Source organism: Petaurus breviceps, unplaced genomic scaffold, assembly GCF_028583685.1.
Source record: "Petaurus breviceps papuanus isolate PSGF00001 unplaced genomic scaffold, PetGlider_PUasm1.0 419, whole genome shotgun sequence".
Taxonomy (NCBI): Eukaryota; Metazoa; Chordata; class Mammalia; order Diprotodontia; family Petauridae; genus Petaurus; species Petaurus breviceps.
In genome coordinates this window covers 10,655,412-10,682,821 of record NW_027186324.1, presented here as the reverse complement: position 1 = coordinate 10,682,821, position 27,410 = coordinate 10,655,412, and the positions used below count along the sequence as shown (strand labels likewise).

At 38.9% G+C, this 27,410-nt stretch overlaps 1 long non-coding RNA gene across 1 annotated transcript in view; it reads left to right on the top strand.

The window, feature by feature from the left end:
• The window catches only part of LOC138171245 (uncharacterized), a 35,562-nt gene extending 8,158 nt beyond the window's left edge, over positions 1-27,404 (top strand). Inside the window, exons 3-4 of the long non-coding RNA XR_011170838.1 lie at positions 4,292-4,377; positions 25,175-27,404. This is a non-coding gene — a long non-coding RNA (uncharacterized lncRNA). The remainder of the gene's footprint in view (positions 1-4,291; positions 4,378-25,174) is intronic.
• The last annotated feature ends 6 nt before the right edge of the window (positions 27,405-27,410 follow it).

Genomic DNA, 27,410 nt, shown 5'->3' with positions numbered 1-27,410 from the left:
GCTTGCCCTCCAAAGACAGGGCAAGTTCAATGCCTTTTCCATAGGACAACCATCATGCCCTCCCAGCATTCTCTTCTCTAGGCTAAACATACTTAGTTCCTTCAATAGACCATATCATACCGTGCCATTATCTCAATACGGCATAAAGACTGCTAGATATTGTGGCTGACATATCACACTCTTGATTTAATTCAAGCCCAGATCACTGGATCTTTTCCTGAGGAATTGTGAAAAACCAGAAAGCATCCCTGCAGTCTATATTCAGATGAGATTATGTAAAGTACTTTGCAAAATGTCAACTCTGATAATGATTACTTGTGAAGTTGATTATTGAAACCCAAGTGTGGAATATATTTTATTCTTATCAAATTCCATCTTATTCAATTTGGCCTATTATTCTATTCTCTCAAGATCTTTTTTCAATATTAAGTATGTTATCACGTATATCAAGAAGGCTTTCTGCTGAAAATGGAGAAGAAAAGTTCATAGACAATAAGTTCCTAGTAATAGAAAGGACCTTCAAAATCATTTTGTCCAATATTCTCTTTTTATAGATGAGAATCCAAAGCCTAGAGAATAGAAACGATTTGCAAAATTTGGGTCACAACAAATTAGTGGAAAATCTGAGGCTAAAAACCTGGCGTACAATAAGTACTCAATTTCTTTCAGGTGGCTAACAAAAGCAGTCTGTACCGTGAGTTTCTATGCAAGTGCTGGTGAAGTAGAACACAGTGATTACGAAAATGTGAAGGGAAACAACTCTTAAGGACATCAGAATTCTGATTGAGTCCGACCCGAGGTCTAATGATGAAACCTGATTTCCTCCTCTAAGTGGAGAAGTGGTAGGCTCCAGGTACAGCATGAGGCATACACTGTCAGGCATTATTAGTGATGTTGATTTGTTTTGTTTAAATGCATTTTGTTACATTAGATAGTTATAGGAAGCTAGGTGATGCAGCGGATAGAGTGTCAGGCCTGGAGGCAGAAACACTATCTTCCTGAGTTCACATCTGGCCTCCAAGACTTACTAGCTCTGTGACCCTGGGCAAGTCACTTAACCCTCTTTGCCTCAGTTTCCTCATCTGTAAAATTAACTGGAGAAAGAAATGGCAAACTCCTCCGGTATTTTTGTCAAGAAAACCCCAAATGGGTCAGAAAGAGTCAGATGTGACCAATAACAACTGACTAACAAGATGGTCCCTAAGAGGTTTCTTCCAGTTTTGAACTGATGACCCTATGATTCTTGGACAAGGGATAGGGTGTTTTTTAGACTTCCAGCTACAGGGGCATCCACCATCTGCTTTGAGATTTTTATTTTAAATAACGTATTTGATACATTACATAAAGGACTAGTGACACGCTACTCTGAAGAGAGTGATAACTCAGGAGCTGCAGGGAAAGACTCATAATTTACCTACAACATAGCAAGAAAACACAAAATATGCTTTCATTTTTGGTTTCCCTTCATAAACACTGCAATTAACTTGTAGGGTTTTTTGGTTTTGTTTTCCTTTTGGTTCTAAGCCATGAGTTTAACAGTGTGGAGGACTCCCACTGCAGAGACTTCCCCTGCCAATATTACTAAGCAGTTGTTCTGAGATAGCACCAGAGAGCTGACTGGGGCGTTGAATAATTAAGTGACTTGACCAGGATCTCCCAACCAGTATGCGTCAAAGACAGGCAGGATTCAAACCTGAGTTTTCCTGACCTTAAGTGTCATGCTTCACGTACCATACTGCGTCCTGGTTTTCACATCCCACAAGCATCTTTCAACACAATGTGACTTTCCTCTCACCCAAATTTGCAGTTTTAGTGATGGATATGTTATAAAACTGACCCAGGTCTACTTTTGATTGTTTTTTTTTTAAATTTCTCTCCATATGAGAAATCAAGAAAGAAAGATGAACAAAAGAAAATACATAAAGTTAAAAATAAAGACTGTCTCATAATGTCCATCACTGTAGCAAATAGTTTGGTTGCTGTCTTAAAAGGACGCTTCTGGTAGTCTATTTCACATGCCATTTTCAGATTCCCCCTAAATTGGCCATCAGAAGCACTGACACTACAACCAGGGAGAGACAATCCAATGAGGCAGAAGGGCACTAACTATTTGAGTGACCTTGGCGGGGCCAAGGTTTCTCTGGGTCTGCTTCTTCATCTGTAAAATGAGCAGAGTGAACTCTCATAGAGGGACCGAATTTAACAGTTCAATCTTCTCAGTGATCTCACAGGTCTTTTTCAGTTCAAAGACCTCAATCAAATACAAACATAGGTCTGAGTACACTCTGAAGACTTCAAAATATGATATGAATATAGGGTATCATTTTTCTGGTTATAAGTATTTCAATAGCTTTTTTGCACTTATGAATTTATTTCTTCAACTAAGTCAACCATGACATAGTTTGTGTTAAGGAACATATTTTTAACACTAAATTCAAAAATTAGATTTCCTACTTCACCTTTTAGAAACAATATTTATTTCATTTATATTGCTTTCTACTCCCAAAAAGTACATCACCACCATCAATATAATGGGGGATGTGCTGGAACTAGCTTAAATTATTTCAGTAGAGCTGATTGTTAAATTTTCATTGTGAGCATTAACACTCTCAAAACTGGCAAATACTACAAATTAGATTTGATTTATTGTTTAGTTGCTTGTCTAAAACTAAAATAGCAATGTAGAAAATTTTAGTAATGTCGATTAAACTAATAATTTCTCTTTGAAGAGAGCTTGTTGTTAAATATTTGCCAACATACCTCTGACTATAACCAACTCTTTATTTTAAAAAATATTAAATTATTCATTTATTTTTAACATCTATTTTTCAAATGTTTGAGTTCTGAATTCTCTCCCTCTGATTCTTCTCCCTTCCATTGAGAAGACAAGCAATATAATATCAATTGTGAATGTGAAACCATGCAAAACATTTGTCCAGATTAGTTTGTTACCAAAAAAAGTAAGAAAAAAGTTTAAAAAGTGAATATAACCATCAGTGGTTCAGTGTTTGCAGTTGCGTCCAAGTCTTTGAGAACCCATTTGGGGTTTTCTTGACAAACATAGCTGCCCTAGGCTCCATTCTAGCCAAACCTTACCTGCTAAAAGCAGATGAGGAATGGAGGTCTAGAAAGATCACAGGGATAGTAAGTACTTAGTGAGCCCCTATTCAAACATAGGTCCTCTGACCCTAAATCCAGCATGCTCTCCCTATACCATGCTGCCTTCAGCACTCTCGGCTTTAGCATGAACATCCAAATAGAATTGATCAGGAATCTGGTGGCCGGGCCATTTTTCTCATAATACACATTAGGTTTATGTAGCTGGGGGTTGCAGCTTGCTTCTTCATTTCGTGTATGTTTGTTTTGTTTTTAAAGTAATCCCTGGCCATTTGGCAAGAGTTCCAGAAGCTTTACTGCCCTCACGAGTTTGGGTACAGTATTGATTCAAAGGGGAAGGACATCTTAATCACCGCCCCTGAGAACTCCAGTGACCTTGCCTCTAGGCCCACAGCTTGTAAGATCAGAGGGAGGCAGAGCTCCAGGCCTCCAGCTGCACAGCTATCCCAACTTCTGGAGGAAATGATTAGGAAACGTTTATCCAGGGCTTTGGGCTTCTGGAGGTGATTTACAATCATTAATTGCTTGCTCCTCGAAATGGCCCTGTGAGGAAATGCAGAAAAAGCAAAGAGGTTTGCAGATGGATTATGCTGTTAAAGTTATTTTTTCCACCCCTCTCCTCCTCTGCCCCCCCCCCCAAAAGAGCAATTCACTAAAAATAAAGCTACATGTTCCTTTGAAGTGACTGGTGGAGAAATAGAAAAACGGTTCAGAAAGAATTTCAGATTCTGCATCATTTCCCTCTTCTTTAAATGACTTCACAGATTGGGGGTTTGATTTGTTTTCTTCCACCTGCTTTGCAGCAGACCTTTAAAAAAAGTAACAGCTACTTTAAGATAAATAAGGATTTATCTCTAGGAAGCTGGTTTCCAGGTTCTTTTTGTCGGATGGGCTCAGCCTGTGAAATCATAACATTTGTTTGATACCTAAACATGACTCCACTTCCCTTGTACAAATACCCAAAATATACAAGCTGCTTTGCAACTGGAAGAAAAAAGAGAGAGGGGGATGAGGAGGAGTCCTTTAAATAACAGTTTTTCTTCTATTTCATGAACTTTTCCCTCCTTTTGGAAAGTATTCTTTGGAGGCAGGAACAATATGTCCCTTCTAGCTCAGCTAGTCAGAAGATAATGACACCTGGATCTTGGTGTGTCTGTCTGTTTGTTTTTGACAGAGAATAATTGAAAATCCTGCCTCTGTTCAGCTTGTCTGTTGAGTTCAGTCGGATGTTTCGGGACATGAATGAGCATAACCTGCAGGGTAAGCAGAATCAAGACTCTGTCTTTTGAGGGCCTGGGGAAGGTCTTAGGAGGTTTGGTGTGGGGAGCATTGTGATATCTGAAGAGTGTCACATGAAAGAAGGGCCAGACTGGTTTGTCCCAACTCCCAAAGACCCTGAAGTGGGTAGATGTGGCGAAATAGAGACGTTGACTCAGCTTTGGGGAGAACCTCCCCACAGTGAGAACTGTCCAAAAGGGCAATGAATGGGTCTTTCAGCAAAGCCTGAATGTTCTTGATGTTGCAGAGACAAGCTCTGTTCCTGCAGGGCTTGGGTCCCTTCAGAGTCTATGACTTCAGCACAGTTCCAGGCACATAGGAAGCACTTAACAAACACTTGTTGACTGATGAATTCCCGTAGAACTGTCATGTTTAAAAAGTTTGAGGAGGGGCGACCAGGTAGCACAGCAAGTAAGAGCACCGGCTCCAGTGTTGAGAAGACCTGGAGATCGAATCCTGGGCTCAGACACTTAGCACCCACCCAGAAACACCTGGCCGTGTAACCTTGAGCAAGTTACTTAACCCCAATTGCTTACGGGCGGCCAGGTGGCTCAGCGAGTAAGAGCACTGGCTCCAGTGTTGGGATGACCTGGATCAAATCCGGGCTCAGATACTCAGCACCACACCCAGAAATAATAACTGGCCGTGTAACCTTGAGCAAGTTACTTAACCCCGATTGCTTAAAAAAAAAAAGTGTGAAGGACATAGTTTCTGGGTAACCATTTTATTTATTAATAAAAGGGTCAGTGGCACTCTCAAATACCAAAGACCAGTCATGGTGGTAGACTTACACTTTATATGCTTCTGGAAGAGGGGCTGTTCCTGAGGGTAGCAATCAACTTTGATTGGTTACCAATTAATGAGAGAGAATGAATATTCCAACAAGAGGTGGACCTATTCTAATGAGGGGAGGGGGAACATAACTTTGATGATGTCATTACTTCTAAATTGCCCAGCCTTGGGCCATCGAAATCAAAGAATTTATCCACACCCAGACCCGTGCTGAGCACCATGGACTTCTGCACCTTGAGAGGTTGGGTGGGTTTGACCAAGACTGAGGAGAAAGTTAGTTCAGCCTTCAGAGACGGAGCTTTGAAATAAGGACTTTATAACACAAAACTAGCCGTGTGACCTTGGGCAAGTCACTTAACCCCAATTGCCCTCCAAAAAGTACTACTTTCAAGTACTTACAGTACTACTTCCTGCTTGTGGTCTCTGCTGATCCACACCCCCATGCCCCCCCCACACAAAATAATAATAATTTGTTGCTGTCCAGTCATTTCTGACTCTTTGTGGCCCCATTTGGGTTTTTTTTGGCAAAGATACTAGAGTGGTATGCTATTTCCTTCATCACCTCATTTTACAGATGAGGAAACTGAGGTGAATGACTTACCCTAGGTCATAAAGCTAACTAAGTGTCTGAGATCAGAAACTCAGGTCTTCCTGACTTCAGGCTTAGCACTCTGTCCACTGTGGTACCTAGCTGTCCTAATAATAATGATAATTCGCCTTCATGTAGTGTTTTATGGTTTGCAAAATATCTCATTGATGAAATATCTCATTTCATCCTCACAATAAACATGGGAGGCAGGTACTATTGCTGGGGCAAACTCGGATGAAGTGATTTGCCCAAGGTCATACAGCTAGTAAATGTCAGAGGCTGGATTTGAACCCAGGTGTTCCTGACCCCTGAGTCTCCTAGTAACCTTCTCCTTCCAGACTCTACTTAATATGTACATGGTAATTACTTCTCTATTTATGTGCTGGATCCCATTCTGAGAAAGTAAGGTCCTTGAGGACAAGCACTGTTTCATTTTTGTATTTGTGTTTGATCTTCTGTAGCACTGTGCAAGTACTTAGTAAGAGTGTGCTTACATTCGCCTTTGAATAGGTGATTGGTGCAGGAAGGGCTATACATGACGGCTGGCCTACTGCAAGTAACTTCTCTGGGTCCCAGTGTCTTCACTGGGCATCCCAGACCCTCCGCATTCTGGTTCCAGGTTTGCCTTGCTCTTTGGATACTGTTTTTGTATACTGCATACTCCAATTAACATCCTAAATTTTCCCATTTCTATGCCTTTGCTCAGAGGAATTCTACAGCTGGCAGGAATGCCTTTCCCTGTGTGATCTTTCTTACCCAGCACTTGCCCATCTTCCAAAATTCAATTCAAGTGTGAATTCCTCCACGAAGCCTTTCTATGGTTAGTCAACATATATTTTAGAAACTGCCCTTTGTAAGGCACTGTGCTCAAATACAAATAAGCCACATGACCTCTGATCTCAGAGAACTTGCAGGATAATGAGAGCAAGGCAGTCACCTCCATTACACAAACTGTGTGCACAAACAGTTCTAGCACAAGGCAGAATGTGAAACTGCGGCAAAGGGGATTAAAACGCTATTAGGGGTCACAAAGAAAAAGATTACCTTTGTCCAGGCTTGGAAGAGGAGGAAAACTTCATGGAGGAGGTTTGACATTGAGCTCAGTCAATCAACAAACATTAATTAGCACTGGCACTGTGCAAAGTGCCCGGATACAGCTAGTACACAGCTGTCCATGACTAGATGTTAAGTAAGAGACAGAGCATAGGAAAAATGCACGTGTGCCAGGTTGAGGAAATTACATGGAAGGGAGCAGAAGGAGACAAGGTCAGAAAGGCAGGAGAGTCAAAATATGCAGCATCTTGGACAGAAAACTAAAGGTTCTTTTGGTGAACGAACATGGAGCCATCAGAAGCAGCAAATAGAGTTGTGGGTCTGAGGTCAGGAAGACGAGTTCAAATCCAGCTTCAGTCACTTACTGTGTGACCTGGGGCAAGTCACTTAACCCTGTTTGCCTCAGGTTCCTCATCTGTAAAACGAGTTAGAGAAGGAAATGGCAAACCACTCCAGTGTCTTTGCCAAGAAAACCCAAATAGGGTCATGAAGAGTTGCACATAGGGGCAGCTAGGTGGTGCAGTGAATAGAGCACCAGCCCTGGAGTCAGGAGGACCTGAGTTCAGATCTGGCCCCACTTGACACACTTACTAGCTGTGTGACCTTGAGCAGTCACTTAACCCCAATTGCCTTGCCTTCCCCTCTCTCAAAAAAAAAAGAGTTGGACATGACTGAAAAATGACTGATAGAATGATAGAACTTGGTTTCCTTGTGTATCAAACGAGGGTAATAATAGCACATTCCTCCCAGAGTTGTTGAGATGATTAAATGAGATAATATTTGTCAAGTTCTTTGCAAACCTTAAAGTGCTACGTAGATGACTGGCTGTTATTATTATTTTAGGACGATTACTATGGCAGGGGTATGTGACAGACAAGAGAGGAGAAAGACTGCCAGTGCCAGATCTGGAGTGGCGGCAATAGAGACGAAAGAAAGAGACTGACTCTAAGATAAACTGGTGACCCTCTAGAGTGGCAGATTTAGAGCCAAAGAACTGATTTTCCCACTTATTCATACTTGTGTGACCTTGGGAAAGCATACTAAGTCTCTGGGTCTCAATTTAGTCCTATGTCAAAAGAGGAAATTATACTAAATGGCTTTGGAGATTCCCTCCTGTCAATAAACTATGACTCCTTTCCATTTCTAAATCTGTGACTCTGTTTACATAAATTATCCCTCAACATTTGGAATATACTTCCTCCTCAACCTCACCTCTCCGAATCCTATTTCCTTCAAGGTTCAGGTCAGCCGTCAGTCATTTCCTCAGTGAAACCTTCCTTCATCTTGTATAACGTGAGCTAAATCTCTGTCCGCAGCAATGCCTTGAAGAAAGTGAGTGTTTACTAAATGCGTGTTGATTGAATGGTTGGTTCCCCCAGTTGCTAGTGCTCTCTCTCTCCAAATTACTTTGTTTTTATTTAGCTATAAACTGTTGGGACCTTGTGTCAAAGGCTTTCTCCTGATCCAACAGGTCCTAAGTATGCTTTGGAGGATGTCATACTTCTCTGGCTACTGCCTCCACTTGTTAGTATATATCAAAGGCACTATTGCTGACCCTCAGAGGCTTGCCACACTCCAGAACCAGACTAAAATGTATTTGGGAAACACTTAACAAAATAAATAAAAATATAATTCAATATAGATAATATTAATATGTGGTTTTCTAAGTCAACATGCATGAATCCTTATGCACTCCATTTCTATTTGTTTGACACTAAGATACACACAGACACTGAAATGTGAGTTATCTTTTCAGACTGATCACTCTGATTGTTTTCTCCTTCAGCTCTTCCTGCTTGTCCGACTGCTTTTGTTCAGTCTTCTTTGCTAGAGTCCTGGGTCCTTTTCACTTTTTCTTTCTAGATTTTAAATTATTTTACTTGGTGATCTCATCAGTTGCCATAGATTCAATAATAACATCTATGCAGCTGATTCACAGATTATCTATCTATCTATCTATCTATCTATCTATCTATCTATCTATCTATCTATCTATCTATCCATCCATTTCTCTCTCTCTCTCTCTCTCTCTCTCTCTCATTCTAGTTTCTTTACTGAGCTCCAGTCCCACATTATCAACTACCTGTTAGACATTTCCAATCAGATGTCCCGTGGGCATCTCAAAGTCAACATGTTTAAAACAACACAATATCTTTTCCTCTCCACTCTCTCCTCTTCCCAATTTCCCCATTCCTCTTCAGGGTCCCACCAGCGCCCTGAGCAATACAGATCTGCAGCCTTGATACCATCCTGGACTTCCCGTATCAGTAACTCCACAGATCCCATCAGTTGTTGCTTCTTGCTTCTTCCTCCACAACATCTCTTCTTTATAATCTCTTCTCTACATTCACAAAGCCACAACCCTGGTATAGGTTTTCATTACCTCTTGTCTGGATTTTATAAGAGCCTTTTAAGTGGTCTGTCTGCCTCAGGCCTCTCCCCACTCCAATCCATCCTCTTAATAATTACCAAAGTGCTATTTTCTTTTTTTTAAATAATTCATTTATTTTTAGTTTTCAGCATTTACTTCCATAACTTTTACATTTTCTCCCCTTCCCGCCCTGCCCCCCTCCCCAAGATGGCGTGCAGTCTTTTGCAGGCTCTACATGCGCATTCTTATGAACATATTTTCCCATCACTCATGCTATACAGAAGAATTACAACGAATGGGAGAAAGCATGAGGAAGAAAAGACAAAACCAAAAAAGAAAACAGCCTAGCTCTGCATTCAGGCTCCATCTTGCTTTCTCTGGAGTTGTTTGAGGTCCTTGCATTGCTGAGAAGGGCTAAGTCTGTCAAAGTCCGTCCAAAGTGATGTTTTCTAGAATATATTTCTACTCTGTGATACTCTAGTGGTGCTCTGTTACCTCCAGAATCAAATATGAAGAACTTTGGCATTTAAAACTTTTCAAAACCTGGCCCCTTCCACTTTCCACTCATGCCTTAATCCCCTCCATGCACTCTACAAGCCAGACATATTGATCTATTTGCTATTCCTTCCACGGGGTATTTCATCTGCCCCCAAAGGACCTTACCTCTTAGAATCCCTGACTCCTACAAAACTCAAAGGCTACCTTCTGCGGGCCCCCCCTGCTGCTGCAGCCTTGTCCTGCAAAGTTATTTTCCACCTACTTGTAGCACCAACACAATATTCACAACACCAACGGCCGCTTCTCTGCTTAGTTCGCTGTAAATATGCCAGCATACTGCTCAATTGCAAAATATAAAAGACTCTCCTTATATAAGCCAGAAGCAAAACATTTATTCAGAAAACCAAATCCCAAAACCAGTAAGCCAATTCCATTATTGTAGCAGAGAAGTTAATAAGCCATAACAGCACAGAGAGCCACAGCATCTTTAGCCTTTCCGCAAATCAACATTTACTCCTAAGCCTACCTGTCTCTCCTGGGTACATCTTGTCCTCTCTCCAGTCTCTAACTGTTTTGACTCCTGGGTCCACTCTTCAGCAAACTCCTCCCACCACAGGCTCCATGTGACTATATTCAGGCTATGGGGGGGGGTAGGGTATATCTTCAAAGCAGGAAAGCTCTTTGAATTCCCTTAAGCTTATTAAAGGGCAGGGAAGATCTTTAAATTACCATTACCATTACACTACTCCATAGGCTTGTTGTATGTAGCTGTTTATTCCCATGTTGCCTCCTTTGTTAGAATGCAAGTTCCTTGAAGGCAGGAACTAATTTTGCCTATCCTCAGAACTTAACAAGCACAGTGGCTGGCACATAGTAAGAGTTTATTAAATGCTTGTGGATTGAATGATTGATTAATTCTAAGTTTAATGTTTTTCCCAGAGCTAATGCTAAGAGTAAAATTAGAGGTTTAAGGAGGAAAGGAGAATTTCTTTTGTTAAACAATAAGTTTTATGTTATTATAGTTAAAGCCCTACTAGACAGGTCTTTTGCAAATCTATATTCTAACTTGGCCACATTGCCATTATCTTTTCAGACTGGCAACTCTGGACCTTCTCCTCTTAGCTCACTGTTTACATATAATGTGATGTGAAAAGTATAATGAAGACTGGTTCTTCCTTGCTCTGTAATTTGGAGAGATACTTGCTGTATTCCATGGAAACAAGAGTCATTTCCCCTCTGGCTACAGCTTCTTTGGAGCTGTAGCTATAAAATGATCCCTTAGTGATTATAGTGTCTCATCTGGGTCCAATGTGGTAAGCAGCAAGGCTGAACCGAAGTTGGTGGTGCTGGGTGGAACAAAGTGGGCTGTCCTAACATTCTGCCCAGTAATCTGACCCTTGTGACCTAGAGCCTTGAGCTATACTTAACACTAAATTCCTTATTTTCATAAACAAAATCTATTCACAGTGATCTGGAAAGGGAACATTAGCTTTCAAGTCTTAACCAATAAATACATTGTTTAACTTTTTTTTAATATTGGCTTAAATAGGTTATAGGAACATAGAATGAAAAATGGAACAGGAGAAAAGAAGTCCTCGAGTCCAATTCCTACACTTACAGACAAGGAAACTGCAGCCTGGGAGAAGTTAAATGACCTTCTTTCAATGGATGCAAGAAATGCTGTTGATGTAGAAACACCAAAGGGAACTGTTGGCTCAGGGAAAGTGAGGAGTGGAGATAGTGCCGAGCCTGAAACCCTAAGGAGATGGGAAGCATGGTGGCTCTTCAGGTGGAAATAGGGAGATTTAGAAGAAAGATACATTTAAGGAGAAAGAGAATGAATTCTGTTTTCTTTATCTGCAAAACAGGAATAACAATCATTCTATCTACCTCATAAAATTATTCTAAGGAAAGAGCTTTGAAAACTTTCCTAGCTAATAATTTTGCTTTTCTAAAGAAGCCTTAAAGTCTTAAGCTGTCATTCAACATTCTCCATAATTCGTCCCCAACTTTCTTTTCCAACCTTATCTCTTTCATTTAAGGTCACCATTTAAGCAAGATGAAATGATCAGAGCAACATTTAGGAAAGTTTATATGTTAGCACTATATAGGATTGACTAGAAATGTTGAGAGAGCAGTTTCAAGAAAGATCAGTTAGGAGATTCTTATAATAATCTATGTGAGAGATAAGGAATGTCTGGAAATGGTAAGCATGTTGATATACATGTTACAGTTTACAAGCACATATATATGTATATGTCTGTGTACACACACATATATATCCTTTGGTTCTCACAGAAACCCTGTGAAGTAGGCATTGCAATTTTAAAGGATTTTTTTTTTTTAAGGGAAGCCAGCTATGTTGAAACAGATCTTAAAATGTTGTTTTTAAAGTTCACAGACCTCAGGTTAAAAATTCCTCCACATAGTCTATTCATGTTTTATTGGTTTCAGACATTTTAATAACACATTGCCCCAGGGATGGCTAAAGGTAGAACAAAATGGATGAATAACTTGTGAATTCTCTATTATTGTTTTGTTTGCTTGCTTGCTTTTTTTTTGTACTCAAGAATTTACTGTTGATGAAAAGGCAGACAATTCATAACAAAGAGTCCGAGAACAAGAGAAATTAATAATATGGAAAATACTAAACAAAGTGTATCAATAAAATATGAGGTAATTCAACATTTTTCTGTCATTAAGTTGATTGGTACATTTAAAAAAAATTTTTTTACTAGTCTTGGTAATTAATGATCCTCAAAGTAGATAGAAATCAATAGCATGGTCAAAATGGATCTTTGATTTTTTTTTTAATGAAGTTTAATACAGGCATAAAAATACTGATGTTTTCATTGCCCCAATGGACTATTCTGCTCCACTCAGTGAAGTCGTTTTCTATGATAGGAAGTGACAATATTCACAATTTCTAATTTCAAACAGGATTTTTTCTTTATATCAAAAAAGACTGAATGGATTCAGGATGTTTTTCACTGAGACGATTGGTAGAAGTATCTGAGAGTACTACCAAGCCAAATTCTGACAAGCATTTGATGGTAATGCCACTAAAGTGATTAAAGCATTAGAGATCTCTTAATTAGAATGACCCTTCCCCCACCCCATTTCTTCCCCCTTTTAACACATGGCACTGGCTTTGGCATCATCCCCTGCCAGATGCTTCAGTATTTTTTTTTTTTTGCCTAAAAGTGTGTATACATAGATATCTATGGAGATGCATTCTGGGAATTCAAATTTTGCAAAGGAATTATACCAGAAATTATTTTCAGATGAAGGGGAAAATGCAATGTTAAAGTATCCTTACCTCAAGAATTTTTATGTATTATTGTCCTTTGTATGTGAAAGTAGTATATTTTGCAACGTTTGCTTTCCATTTTGTAGGTGAGAGAGAAAAGACTGAGCTTGAGGAAGATCATTTTTATGTCCAAGCAAAGATGAGTGATGAGTTTGATTTCAAATGTTCTTCTGATCTGTACTGATGAAAACTGAACTTGAAAGTTTGGTGTGATTGGAATTCTAGATAATGATAGTAAATGCATATTTATTCTTAATAGGATAATGCCTTTGATCTTATGTAGGGCTTAGAATTTGGAAAAGACAAAAGGCCATCACTAGATGGTGGTATTACACTTCTGAGTCAGGATATAAATCTAAAACTGACTTGATAAATGCTGTGGAATTACCTAGCCCCCAGCTATCAACATGAAGAAATGTCTCAGACTTCTAAAATGTGTTCTTCATATCCAGATGAGTGTACTTTAATCTTCCAAATCAGTCATTTTCATCTCAGTCATAGGAAGTATTCTATAAAGATAGTTAAGTGAAGATTTCACAATGGGAATTAAAAATTTTGATATTGATACCTATAATTTTGGGAAATTCAAAAGAAACTGTATCAAAATAATGCAAGTTAATCCAACTTTTCTATTATTTAGCTGACAGGTGCATTAAAATTTTTTTCTCACTAGTCATATATCTGTGATCCTCAAAGTAGACAGAAATCAATAATACAGTCAAAATGGGTCTTTGATTTTTTTAATGCAGACATAAGAATATTGATGATTCCATTGCTCCAATGGACATCTATAACTACCACATCGATATACATACTAATCTTTCTATCATACATATGTACTAATTCTAAATGAGATTTAACAATAGTGAAAGAAATAAAAAGTAATCAAGCCCCCATGCATCTTGGGAAAGGAAGTAAGGGATATAAATGACTCTTCCCACTTTTGTCTTTTGCTCATTCAAACATTTATTGAGCATCTATTTTTTTGCAAGGTATCACGCTAGGTGCTTGTCTTATTTTTATTGTCTGGTGCCTCACATGACTGGCTGATGTGCAGCACCACCTGATTTGAGGATAACTTTTCTCTTGCAGAATGATAAAGTGATGGCTCAGCTCTTTACGTGGGATTGGATAGTTTTTATCGCTTTTTTTCCATTCAGCCAGAATTTATTAAGCACCTACTATAGACTAGGCATTGTGCCAGGCACAAGAATGACACAAAGATATAAATGAAAAAAATCCCTGAACTCAGAGAACTTATTTTTATTAGAGATAAACAATATGTACACAGATAAGTAAATACAAATACACCCACACACATACTTTGTAATTTTGAGGATAGAATAAGCAGCAATAAGAATAAAATAAGTAATGTCTTACTGGCAAGGAATGAAATTACCTATTAAAAGCTTATAAAATTATATTTGCTTCATGTCTTGCAAATATCATCAAAAGAGGCTTACACTAAAAAGCATGCAGGAAGATGACAATAGATGGGGGAGGGGTAGAGAAGGATGGCCTCATACAGGTAGAGGCTCTTGAACTGAATCTTTTAAGAAACTAGGAATTTTAAGAGGTATTAGGAAAGTGGGAGAGCATTTCAGACACAGGGTATGGGGCCGGGGATAGAATGTTATATTACAATCAACAAGTAGGTAAATTTAGTGGAATGATCAATAACCCTGGAAAAGTAGACTGGAGCTAGACCACTAGACAATGAAGAGCTTTAAAAATGCCAGACAGAAAAGTTTGTATTTGATTCTAGAAGCAACAGGAAGCCAATAAAATTTCTTTTAATGAGCAAAAATTGATTTTCCCTCCCTCCTCCCACACTATTTGGGGGGGGGGAAGCATTATAACAATAGCAATATGCATTGCCAAGGCAAATTAAATTTCCACATTGGCCATGTCAAAATATATATATATATATATATATATATATTTCATTCTGCACCCTGAGTCTATCACTTCTTTGTCGGGAGGTTTGTAACATGCTCCATCCTCAGTCCTCTGGAATTGTAGTTGGCCGTTGCATTTGTTTTTTTACAGTGTTGGTGCTATTGTATAATTGTTTTTGTTCTGCTCATTTTATTCTGTACCAGATCATGTAAACGTTCCCAAATTTCACTGAATCTATCCCTCCCTTTCATCATTTCTTATGGCACAATGTTATTCCATTACTTCAAAATACCACAATCTGTTTAGACATTCCCCAAATTGTGGGTATCCCTTTAGTTTGCAATTCTTTGTAACTACAAAAGAGCTGCTGTAAAGATTTTCATACATAGGAGTCCTTTCCCTTCTCCTTTGATCTCTGTCTGTCTCTGTCTCTGTCTCTCTCTCTGCCCCCCCATTCTCCATATATACAGTATAGTATAGGCCTACTAGAATAGTATCATCACTTGGTTAAAGGGGAGACAAAGTTTAGTGACTTTCTGGAGTCCCCGAGATTTCTGGAGCAGGAGAGTGATGTGGTCAGATCTACACTTAGGAGTGCCACATTGGCAGCTATGTCCTGGATAGACTAGAGAAGGGAAAGGCTGGAAACAGGAAAATCAATTAGGAGGTACTGTGACAGTCTAGGCAAAAAGGTGGATCCGATCTGGTGGTAGCAGTGTTCGAGGAGAGAATGGGGACACGTGCAACAGACGTATGGGTAGAATCAATGAGACTCGATGAATGGTTGGCTGTGAGGAGGGAGGGAGAATGAAGAGTTGAGGATAACTTTAAGGTGGTGAATATGGGGAACTGGAAGGATGCTGGTACCCACATCAGAAAACCAGCAGTTCAGAAGAAGGCAGGGGTTTTTTTTGAAGGGGCTGAAAAAGTAATTTCTGTTTTGAACACACTGCATACAATGGAAGACCCAGCGGCAGATCATCTGCAACTGGATGATGCAAGTCTACAGCTCAGAGAATGGAATGTGAAGAGTTGGCTGAGAAGAGAGTGTCTGGGAATGGGACGGGTTTCTCTGGACCATGGCTTAAAATAAGCAATGTCTACTGGCAAGGGATGAAAGTACCTTTTAAAAGCTTGTAAAATTATATTTGCTTTACGTCTTGCAAATATCATCAAAAGAGGTTTACACAAAAAAGCATGTCGGAAGATGACTATGCACATCCACCAAGCTAGATACCATAAAGACTGTCTTCAGCAAAAGAGGAATGGCAGATGATACACCTAGAATTCCAAAAGAGACAAGACTAAAGATAGAGCCAGGACTAAAAATCATCACCTCAAATGTCTATATATGAATGTTCCAAATTGGGGGAATAAGCAAAAGGATAGAGAAGTTCCAATGCATGGAAGCAAATTCAACCTCATTAGTGTCACTGAGACTTGGTGGAATGAAACAAATCCATAACTCGAGTATGACTCTGGATGGTTGTATCTTATTAAGAAGAAATACGCTGGGTCAAAGTGAGTGGGGGAAGCTAGGGTTATATATTAAGAAGATATATTTGCGTGAAGAAATTCAGGAATCAGAAAGGGAAATAGGGGGGTGAGAATTTGAATGAAGATCAACAGAAAGAGGAAAAGAAGAAACTTTTTCTTGTGAGTATAGCATTAACCACACGGATTGAACGAGGTAATACCTAAGATTATACCTCAATCCTGGCATGAAAACATAATATAATGGAGATGGGAGACTTCAATTAACCAGATATCTGCTAGAGCTCTCTCTTTTCCAAAAGCAGGGCAGATAATAATTTCTTGACATGTTTAAATGATAAATATCATCTTTATAAAGACACTAACACGGGGGCATTCCAAACAGATCTCATCTCACCTAACAGGGAGAAACTGGTTTTGAGGAAGGGGATGAGAGAACTTTGGAAACAAAGTTCCACCTACCACCTTCTAGACATAGTGATAGAGAAAAGGAAAGTCAAGCATAAGCTGACATGCCACTGAGATTTAGGGAGTGTATATATCAAAGGCTTCAGAGGAAGGATAGATGGAATCATGTGGACTGAAGATCCAGAGGGGAACTCAACCCAGGAAGGATTTTATTCTACAGGATGAAATCTGAAGACTTGAAAAGAAACAATCTCACTGAGTGGGGGAAAAATAGTGAGTTGTCTATAGACACTGATGAGGAGGCACAGGGAACTATTCAACCAACATACACATATATATGTGTACATACATATATATGTGTATGGGCACACACACACACAAGATGAAAGCAAGGGAAGGTGACAGCGGATGTTTATAGCAATGTGCCATAGTCCCATAAAAAGTGTCCAGAGACTAAAGCTCAGGTTCAGTTCAGGCTGGTAGATGAAACGAATTAGGGACAATAAAATGATTTTTGTTTGTTTGATAATGAGGATTAAAGAAGGACTGGGACAGCTGCCTAGAGAGGATAGGATGATAACTGAGCATGCTTGATTTTTATTTTACTTCAGTTTTCTTTGCCAAGGAGAATGGCCTTTGCACTGGGAATAGAAGAAGAAAAATTACTAAGGGGAGATGAAAACTAGGAAGAGTAAGGAGATAGAAAAAGGGCCACTCAGTTGTCTTAGAATTCAAGTCAACCTTCCCAGGTAAACCGCATCCTTGGGTACTGAAAGAACTAATGCATGTGAGAGCTGATCTGCAATGTGGGATATTTGAAAGATCATGGAAAGCAGGAGTTGTGGTTCAGAACTAGAAAAGGAAGGCAGGGGTGGAGGGGGGAGTCCTGATTTTAAAAAATAAGGAGAGAGGGGTGACTAGGTGGCGCAATGAATAGGGCACCGACCCTGGAGTCAGGAAGACCTGAGTTCAAATCAGGCCTCAGACACTTAACAGTTTACTAGCCAGGTGACCTTGGGCAAGTCACTTAATCCCAATAATCCTGCCTTCCCCCTCTCCAAAAAGCAAAAAAAAAATTTTTTTTTAAATAAGGAGAGAATGAAATCTTCCAACTATAAGCTAGCGAGCTAGACTTAAATTCCAGGGAGAATTCTACAACTGATCATTAAAGAAATTAGTAGTCAATGTCTAGAAAAGGAAATGTCATTAGGAACAAGTCTTGCTCTCCTAACTTTGTTTCCTTTTTTGACAAATACTAAACTGGTAGATCAGGGTAGGGGGAGAAGAGGGTGCTTTAGATACACTTAACCTAACTTTATCAAATTTTTTTGTTAGTCCTGCTATTGTTATAAAAAGAGATGCAGACTAGACAGAGAGATACAGACTAGACAATAACATAGTTTGCTGGATTGTGAATAGATAGAATGACTAGACTGGAAGTGAAGTCATTAATGGTTCAACATTAACTTTGCAGTTCTGCAACAAATTTCCCCAGGGATCTGTGATGTTTAATATTTTTCATCATTGAACTTCAATAAAAGGCATATATGGCCTTTAATGCAGCTTCTGAAGCTCTCCAAATCCTGGCCCCAAACTCTCTTTCCAGACTTACTGTGCTTTACTTACCCTCTAGTCTGGCCACACTGGCCTTTGTTCCTCACACGCAATCCTCCATTCTCCCATTTCCTTGCCTTTGCCCTGGTTGACCCCTATGCCTATGAAGCACTCCCTCCTTACCACCTCATAGAGTCTCTCTTCTTCCTTCCTTTTAAAATTTTTTTCCATTTATATGTAAACATTTTTAACATTTGCTTTGTTAAAACTTTGAGTTCAAAATTCTCTCCCTCTCTCCTTCCTCTTCCTGCTCATTGAGAAATCTTCCCTCGCTCAAATCAAAGCAAGTCATATCATCATTTCCCTGATGTCATGGTTCTCTTTGAGAACAAAGAACAAACCACACATACACATACACTCACACACATACACACACAAGCTGCGAAGGCAAAGAATTTTATATAGCTTGTACATATATAGTTATACAAAACATATTTCCATATTAATCATGTTGTGAAAGAAAACACAAACAAACAAACAAAAAGAAATAGGCTTCAATCTGCATTCAGACTCTTTCATTTTCTTCTCTGTATGTGGATAATATTTTTCATCATGAGTCCTTTGGAATTATCTTAGATCATTGTATTGCTGAGAATAGCCAAGTCATTCACAGTTGATCACCCTTAAAATATTGCTGTTACTATGTACAACTTTCTCCTGGTGCTTCTCACTTAACTTTGTATCAGGTCGCCTAAGTCTTTCCAGGTTTTTCTGAAAGCATCCTGCTCATCATTTCCTATAGCACAATAATATTCCATCACAATCATATACCAAAACTTATTCAGTCATTCCCAAACCAATGGGTATCCATCAATTTCCAATTCTTTGCTACCACACAAATAGCTGCTATAAATATTTTTGTATATATAGATCCTTTTCCTTTCTTTGTTAAAAATATCTTTGGGATACAGACCTAGTAATGCTAGGTCAAAGGGTATGCACAGTTTCTATAGAATTTGGGCATAGTTCCAAATTGCTCTCCAGAATGGTTGGATCAGTTCATAATTCCACCAAGAACACATTAATGTCCCAATTTTTCCATATCCTATTTTCTGTCAAATTATCCAATTCCATTGACATTTGTCATTTTCCTTTCTTTTCATATTAGCCAATCTGATAGGTGTGAGGTGGTACCTCAGAAAGGTTTTAATTTGTATTTCTCTAATCAGTAGTGATTTGGAGTGAGCTCATGTGATTGTAGATAACTTTGATTTCTTCTTTCCTTTTTTAAAATCAAATTAACCAAAGATTTATCTATTTTCTTGGTCTTTTTCGCATGTTTCATTTTCTTAATTTCAATTTTATTTTGTTTTCTTAATTTTAATTTTATTAACCATTTCTCCTTTGGTTTTCAGTATTTCGAATTTGGCATTTAATAGGGGATTTTTAATTTGTTCTTTTTCTAGCTTTTTTAGTTGTATGCTGAATTCATTGATCTTCTCTTTCTCTATTTTATTCATGTAAGCACTTAGAGATATAAAACTTCTGCTAAGAACTGCTTTTGCTGCATCCCATAAATTTTGGTATGTTATCTCATTATTGTCATTCTCTTGGATGAAGTTATTGATTATTTCTATGATTAGTTGTTTGACCTACTCATTCTTTAGAATTAGATTATTTAGTTTCCAATTGATTTTTACTGCATTTTTCCATGGCCCTTTATTGCATATAATTTTTATTCCATCCTGATCTGAAAAAGATTCATTTAATATTTCTGACTTTTTGCACTGGACTGTGAGTTTTTTATGCCCTCATCATTTCTTATGGCACAATAGTATTTCATCACAATCACATGCCACAATTTTTGTGTAGGTGCCATGTACCACTGAGAAAAAATAATATATTCCTTTCTATCCCCATTCAATTTTTCTCCAGAGGTCTACCATTTCTAACTTTTCTAAAATTCTATTCACCTCCTTGAGTTCTTTTTTTGTGTATTTTGTGGCAAGATTTATCTAGTTCAGAGGGGGGGAGGGTTGAGGTCCCCCCACTAGTATAGTTTTGCTACTGATTCCTTCCTGCAAAATCCTTAACCTCTCCTATAAGGGGGGGGGGGGGCAAGCCAAGATGGTAGCATAGAAGTAGAAAAACTCTGTGCACTCCCCCAATAACCACCTCAAATACCTATAAAATATGACTCTAAACAAACTTTAGAGCTACAGAACCCACAAAGTGACGGAGAGAAACAAATGTCTGCTGAAGGCAGCCCAGCAGGTGGACAGGAAGGGTCCATTGCAGCATGCTGGGAGAGGAGCCCAGCCTTTTCAGGGCAGCCATGACCAGTGGAAGCTGGAGGGACTTTGGGAGAGTGGATCACCAGCAGCTGTATTATCAATCCATAAATGCCAAAGACAAAGTGAGAGGTCAGCGTGGACTTTGGGAGCAGGGCATCTGGGAGTGTGGTCTCTGCCCGCAGAGGGAGAAGTGGCTGAGGGCAGCAGTCACCACCATGTGACTGCTTCAGAGCTCCTGACCTGCAGATCATAGGGGTGCCAAGAAACCATTCTGAGGGGTCATCACTCTTGCTTTAACCTGCTTGGATCTGGATCACTGTCTAGGGTGGAGGTCCTGGAGTGTGTGACCAGGTGCCAGAGCCAGTGGAGGCTTCAGAGAGAGCACCCAACTAATACCTCTAGCAGCTGTGAAAACCCTAGTGATTTAGGACAAAGCTCTCCTCTCTGGAAGCAGAGTTCTACTGTGGCAAAAAGCTCAAAAGTCAGATAATTGAGTGGCAATATGAGCAAGCAAAGGAAGCAAGGAAAGCACAGCAATCTGACATTGGATTCATTTTTGGGGAACAAAAAGTATCAAAGCATGGAACAGCAGGAATACAACAAATCAGAACTACTGCACCAAAAGCTTCCAAGAAAAATAGAGGAGCTTAAGAAGGATTTTGAAAACCAAATAAGAAAAGTGGAGGAAAAATTGGGAAGAGAAATGAGAATGATGCAAGAAAATCATGAAAAGAGTCAACAACTTGACTAAAGAAAATAACACCTTAAAAATAGACTAACTCAAATGGCAAAAGAGGCTCAAAAAGTCAATGAGGAGAAGAGTGCTTTAAAAAGCGGAATTTGCCAGATGGAAAAAGAATCTCAAAAGCTCGCTGAAGAGAGTAATTCCTTCAGAATTAAATTGAAGCAAATGAAAGCTAGTGACTTTATGAGAAATCAAGATATTATTAAACAGATCCAAACAAATGAAAAAATAAAAGGCAATATGAAATATCTCACTGGAAAAACCACTGACCTGGAAAATAGATCCAGAAGAAATAATTTAAAAACTATCAGACTACCTGAAAGCCATGGTCAAAAAAAAAAAAAAAAAACCTAGAAATGATCCTTCAAAAAATTCTCAAGGAAAGTTACCCTGATGTTTTAGAACCAGAGAACAAAATAGAGATCGAAAGAATCCACTGATTACCTCTTGATTCCCAAAAAGAAAACTCCTAGGAATATTATATGCAGGTTCTGGAATTCCCAGATCAAGGAGAAAATATTACAAGCAGTCAAGGAGAAACAATTTGAATATTGTGGAAACACAATTAGGATAACACAGGATCTGGCAGCTTCTACATTGAGGGATCAAAGGACATGGAATATGATAGAGATCAAAGGAGCTAGGATAAAAACCAAGAATCACCTACCCAGCAAAACTGAGTATCATGTGATATCATCAGTCCTCTTCAAAAATGAATGATGAACAATGTGCCCCTAATAAACAGCATCATGAGATACCCTGAGAACAAATGAGCCTTGTTACTCACACTTTAGCAGTGCCCTTTGCCTCTCTGATTGGATGTTGAACCATAAACTCCTCCATTTAAAGAGAATGCACAGGATAGACATTTCAGACAACTCATTTCCCACTGGGCTATACTCATTTTGGACTTCTTTGACTTCTCCATTATAACTTTCCTACCCCCACCTGCTTTTCAGCTTTCCTTTGTGTGTTATTTCTGTCTAATGTCTAATTTAGTCTATATGACTGATCTAGATTATAAACTCTTTGTGGGCAGGGAGTGTCTCTTTTATTACTGTATTTGTGTCTCTCATACTTAGCATGGTGCCTAGAATGCAGGCACTTAATAAATATTTATTTAGTATTGAAAAAAAAACTTCTCTAAGAATTTGGATGCTGTACTACTTCCCCCATTTTGTTCTCTCTTTTATTCTCCCCCATTCCCCCCTTTTTAGTAGGGCAAGATGGATATCTAAAACCCAGTGCCTGCATATCTTATTTCCCAGTTGCATGTAAAAAACAATTTTTTAAAACATTTGTTTCTAAAACTTTGAGTTCTAGATTTTTTCCCCTTCTTTCCTCCTTACGCACCCCCACTGGAAAGATAAGCAATTCAATATAGGTTTTACATGTGTAGTTACACAAAACATTTCTGTAGTAGTTACATTGTCAAAGACTAACTATATTTCCTTGAATCCTATCCCATCCCCCAATTATTCTATTTTCTCCTTTGACCCTATCCCTTTTCAGAAGTGTTTACTTCTAACTACCCTCTCCCCCATCTGCCCTCCCTTCTATCATCCCCCCTCTTATCCCCTTCCACCCTATTTTTCCTGTATTGTAAGATACCAAATTGAGGTGTATGTTATTTCCTCCTTAAGCCAAATTCAGTAAGAGTAAGGTTATCCCATTCCCTTTCATCTTCCTTCTCTTCCCCTCCATTGTAACAATATTGTCTTGCCTCTTTTATATGAGATAATTTACCCTAATCTATCTCCCTTTCTCCTTCTCCCAATAAATTCCTCTCACCTCTTAATTTTATTTTTTAGATATCATCCCTTCCTATTCAACTTATCCTGTGCCTTCTGTCTATGTATACATGTACACACATATACCCACATTCACATATATATATGTTTATATACACATACACCCTCCTATACACACACACACACACACACACACACACACTCACATATTCCCTTCAACTATCCTCATACTGAGAAAAGTCATATGAGTTACAATTATTGTTTTTCCATATAGGAATGTATATAGTTCAACTTTAATAAGTCCCTTATGATTTCTTTTTCCCCTTCTCATGCTTCTCTTGGTTCTTTTAGTTGAAGGTCAAATTTTCTGTTCAGCTCTGGTTTTTTTTCATCAAGAATGCTTGAAAGTCCTCTATTTCATTGAATGACAATATTTCCCCCTGAAACATGATACTCTCAGTTTTGCTGGGTAGGTGATTCTTGGTTTTAGTCCTAGCTTCTTTGACCTCTGGAATATCATACTCCAAGCCCTTCTATCCCTTAAGGTAGAAGCTGCTAGGTGTTATCGTGATTGTGTTTCCACAATACTCAAATTGTTTCTTCCTGACTGTTTGTAGTTTTTTGCCTTGACTTGGAATTTGGCTATAATATTCCTAGGAGTTTTCTTTTTGGGATCTTTTTGAAGAAGCAATCAATGAATTCTTTCAATTTCTATTTTGCCCTCTGGTTCTAGAATATCAGAGCAATTTTGTTTGATAATTTCTTGAAAGATCGTGTCTAGGCTCTTTTTTGGATTATGGTTTTCAGGCAGCCCAATAATTTTAAAATTATCTCTCCTGGATCTTTTTTCCAGGTCAGTAGTTTTTCCAATGAAATATTTCACATTGCCTTCTATTTTTTTTTATTTGTTTGGATCTGTTTTATAGTATCTTGATTTCTCATTAAGTCATTAGTTTCCAGTTGCTCCAATCTAATTTTGAAGGAATTATTCTCTTCAGTGAGTTTTTGAAATTCCTTTTCCATCTGGAAAATTTGACTTTTTAAGGCATTCTTCTCCTCATTGGCTTTTTGGGTCTCTTTTGCCATTTGAGTTAAACTATTTTTTACGGTATTATTTCTTCAGTCAGGTTGTTGACTTTCTTTTTATGATTTTCTTGCATCAATCTCATTTCTCTTCCTAATTTTTCCTCCATTTCTTTTACTTGGTTTTCAAAATTCTTCTTGAATTCCTCCATGGCCTGTAACCAATTCATATTTTTCTTGGAAGCTTTTGATATAGGAGTTCTGACTTCACTGTCTCCCTGCCATTCCATGATTTGATCTCTTTTGTTCCCCAAAATGAATCTATGGTCTGATTGCGTTTCCTCTGCTTGATCATCTTGCCAGTCCATTACTTGGCTTTTGAGCTTTTTGCCACAATAGAACTTTGCTTCCAGAATGGAGAGAGCTTTGTCCCAAATCGCTGGGGTTTTTGCAGATACTGGATCTATTAGGAGGGTGCCCTCTGAACAGCCCCCACAAGCTCTGGCACACTGGCCACACACCCCAGGACCACCACCCAAGACCACGAACCACATCCAAGCAAGTTAAAGCAATAGCGATTACCCTCTGAATGGTCGCTTGGTCCCCCTACAATCTCCAGGCCAGGAGCTCTGCAGATATCCACACACTGCAGCCTCCAATGCCTTCACCACCTCTTGCCCCAAGGGCAAGGGCTGAACTGTGCTCTTCCTTCACCCCAGTTCTTAACAGAGTTCCACACCGACCTTTTACTTTGTCTTTATCATTTATGGGTTGAGAAGTCTGGAAGCCGCCACAGCTGCTGGTGATTCACTCTGCGCTGATAGCGGCTGCCCTGGGGCTAGAACTGCATGGCTCCTGTGGGACTGTGCTTGGCTCCCAGCCGACTGTGACAGAACTTTCCTGTCGGCCTGCTGGGCTGTCTTCAGTGGGAGATTTGTTTCTCTGTCACTTTGTGTGTTCTGTAGCTCTAAAATTTGTTTAATTTTTTTTTTTTACAGGTATCGGAAGTGGTTGGAGCTGGAGCCCACACCAAATTTGTGTTTCTACACCATATTAGCTCAGCCCCCCCACCCCTCCAATGTTTTAATGTAGAAGCTGCAAGGCATGAATAATCCTGACAGTGGTTCTACAATATTTGAATTGTTTCTTTCTGGCTGCTTGTCATATTTTCTCCTGATCTAGTAATTCTGGTGTTTGGCCACAATATTCCTTAGTGTTTCCAATTTGAGATCTCTTTCAGGAGGTGATCAGTGGATTCTTTTGATGACTATTTTACCCTCCGGTTCTAGGACCTCAGGGTAGTTTTCCTTGATGATTTCTTGAAAGATGTTGTCCAGGCTCTTTTTTTTTTTATTATTATGGTTCTCAGGTAGACCAATAATTCTTAAATTCTCTCCCCTGGATCTATTTTCCAGGTCTGTTGCTTCTCCAATTAGGTATTTTACATTTTCTCCTATTTTTTCATTCTTTTGATTTTGTTTGATTGATTCTTGATGTCTCATAGAGTCATTAGCATCCACTTGCCCAATTCTAATTTTTAATAAATTGTTTTCTTCAGTTAGCTTTTATACCTCCTTTTCCATTTGGCCAATTCCACTTTTTAAGGAGTTTTCTTCAGTGGACTTTTTTTCTTTCCATTTTGTCAATTGTATTTTTAAAAGAATTGTTCAATTTTTCTTTTGCATCTCTTATTTGGCTTTTCAAATCCTTCTTGAGCTCTTCCAAGAAGGCTTTTTGGGCTTGATACCAGCTCATATTTCCCTTTGTCATTTCATATATGGGTATATTGACCATGTTGTCCTCTCCTGAATTTGTACTTTGATCTTCCCTGTTACCAAAATATTACTCTATGTTCATCGTTTTCCTTTTATTCTTCTTGCTCATGTTGTTTGCCTTTTTTCTAGTTTTTAAATTTGATCTCTGCTTCTGGGACCAAGGGGCCACTGTCCCAGACTTCTTGTGCTGGGTACTAAGGATCTAGTTACTGGTTTTCTGTGTTGGGGCCTCAGGTGCTGGCACCTGGATGTTGTAGTGTTCTGGTAGTTTACCTGGTGCTGAGATACAGCAGGTGGTGGTGGCTGGTGTGTGCCTGGTGTTGGCGCTTGCCTGCACCACCACCCTGGGGCTCAGGATCTCTTGCTGGTTTGCTGGCATGGAGCTTGCCACTGGCTTGCTGGGACACCTCTCATCCCATATTGGTCATGTTCAGCCACAGCAAGAGGGACCTTTCCTAGCAATCCCCTAGCCTCCCGAGCTAAGATTATTATACCCATCTTTCTGCTGGCTCCACTATTACAGTTTTGTTTTGTTTTATTTTCTGGGACAATATTCTCTGGGTTTTTCAAAGTCTATAACAGAGGGTGAGAGTGAATTACTGCTTACTCCACCATCTTGGCTCCTGGCAACACTTTGATTTCTTCATCTGAAAACTGCCTATTCATATCCCTTGACCATTTATTAATTGGGGAATAACTTGTATTCTTATAAATTTGACTCAGTTCTCTCTCTTATTATATACATACATACACACATAAGTAAATGAGACCTTTATCAGTGAAAGTTGCTGGAAAAAATTTTTCCCCAGTCTTCTGCTTTCCTTCCAATCTTGGTTGCATTGGTTTGTTGTACATTGATTTGGTTGTGTACTTAATTTAATCAAGATTATCCATTTTGTACCTTGTAATGTTATCTCGTTTGATCATAAACGCTTCCCTTATCTATAGATCTGACAGATGAAGTATTCCATGTTCTCCTAATTTGCTTATGGTATCATGACATATGTTTAATCATATTCCGATTTTGACCTTATCTTGGTGTGTGAGATGTTGGTCTACACCTAGTTTCTGCCTAATTGCTTTCCAATTTTTGTCAAATAGTGAGTTCTTCTCCCAAAAGCTTGAATCCTTGTGTTTGTCAAACACTAGAATATTATGGTCATTTACTACTGTGTATTATTGGTGCTTAATCTAGTCCAATTCACTGTTTCAATCTTTTTCATTTTATTGGGCTATTTAATCCATTCACATTTAAAGTTACTAAAATAGGTTTACATTTTCCTCCATTTCGATATTTTTCTGAATTGGGATTCCCACACACACACCTTGTTCCCTGTAAAGACAGTACTTGTCTTTCCACTTTAATTTTTTTGCTTAATCTAGATTAAGGCAAGGTCAGGGAGCTAGGTAGGTGTATCAGCAATGCCATATTCACAATGCCTATAGAGATTACAAATAT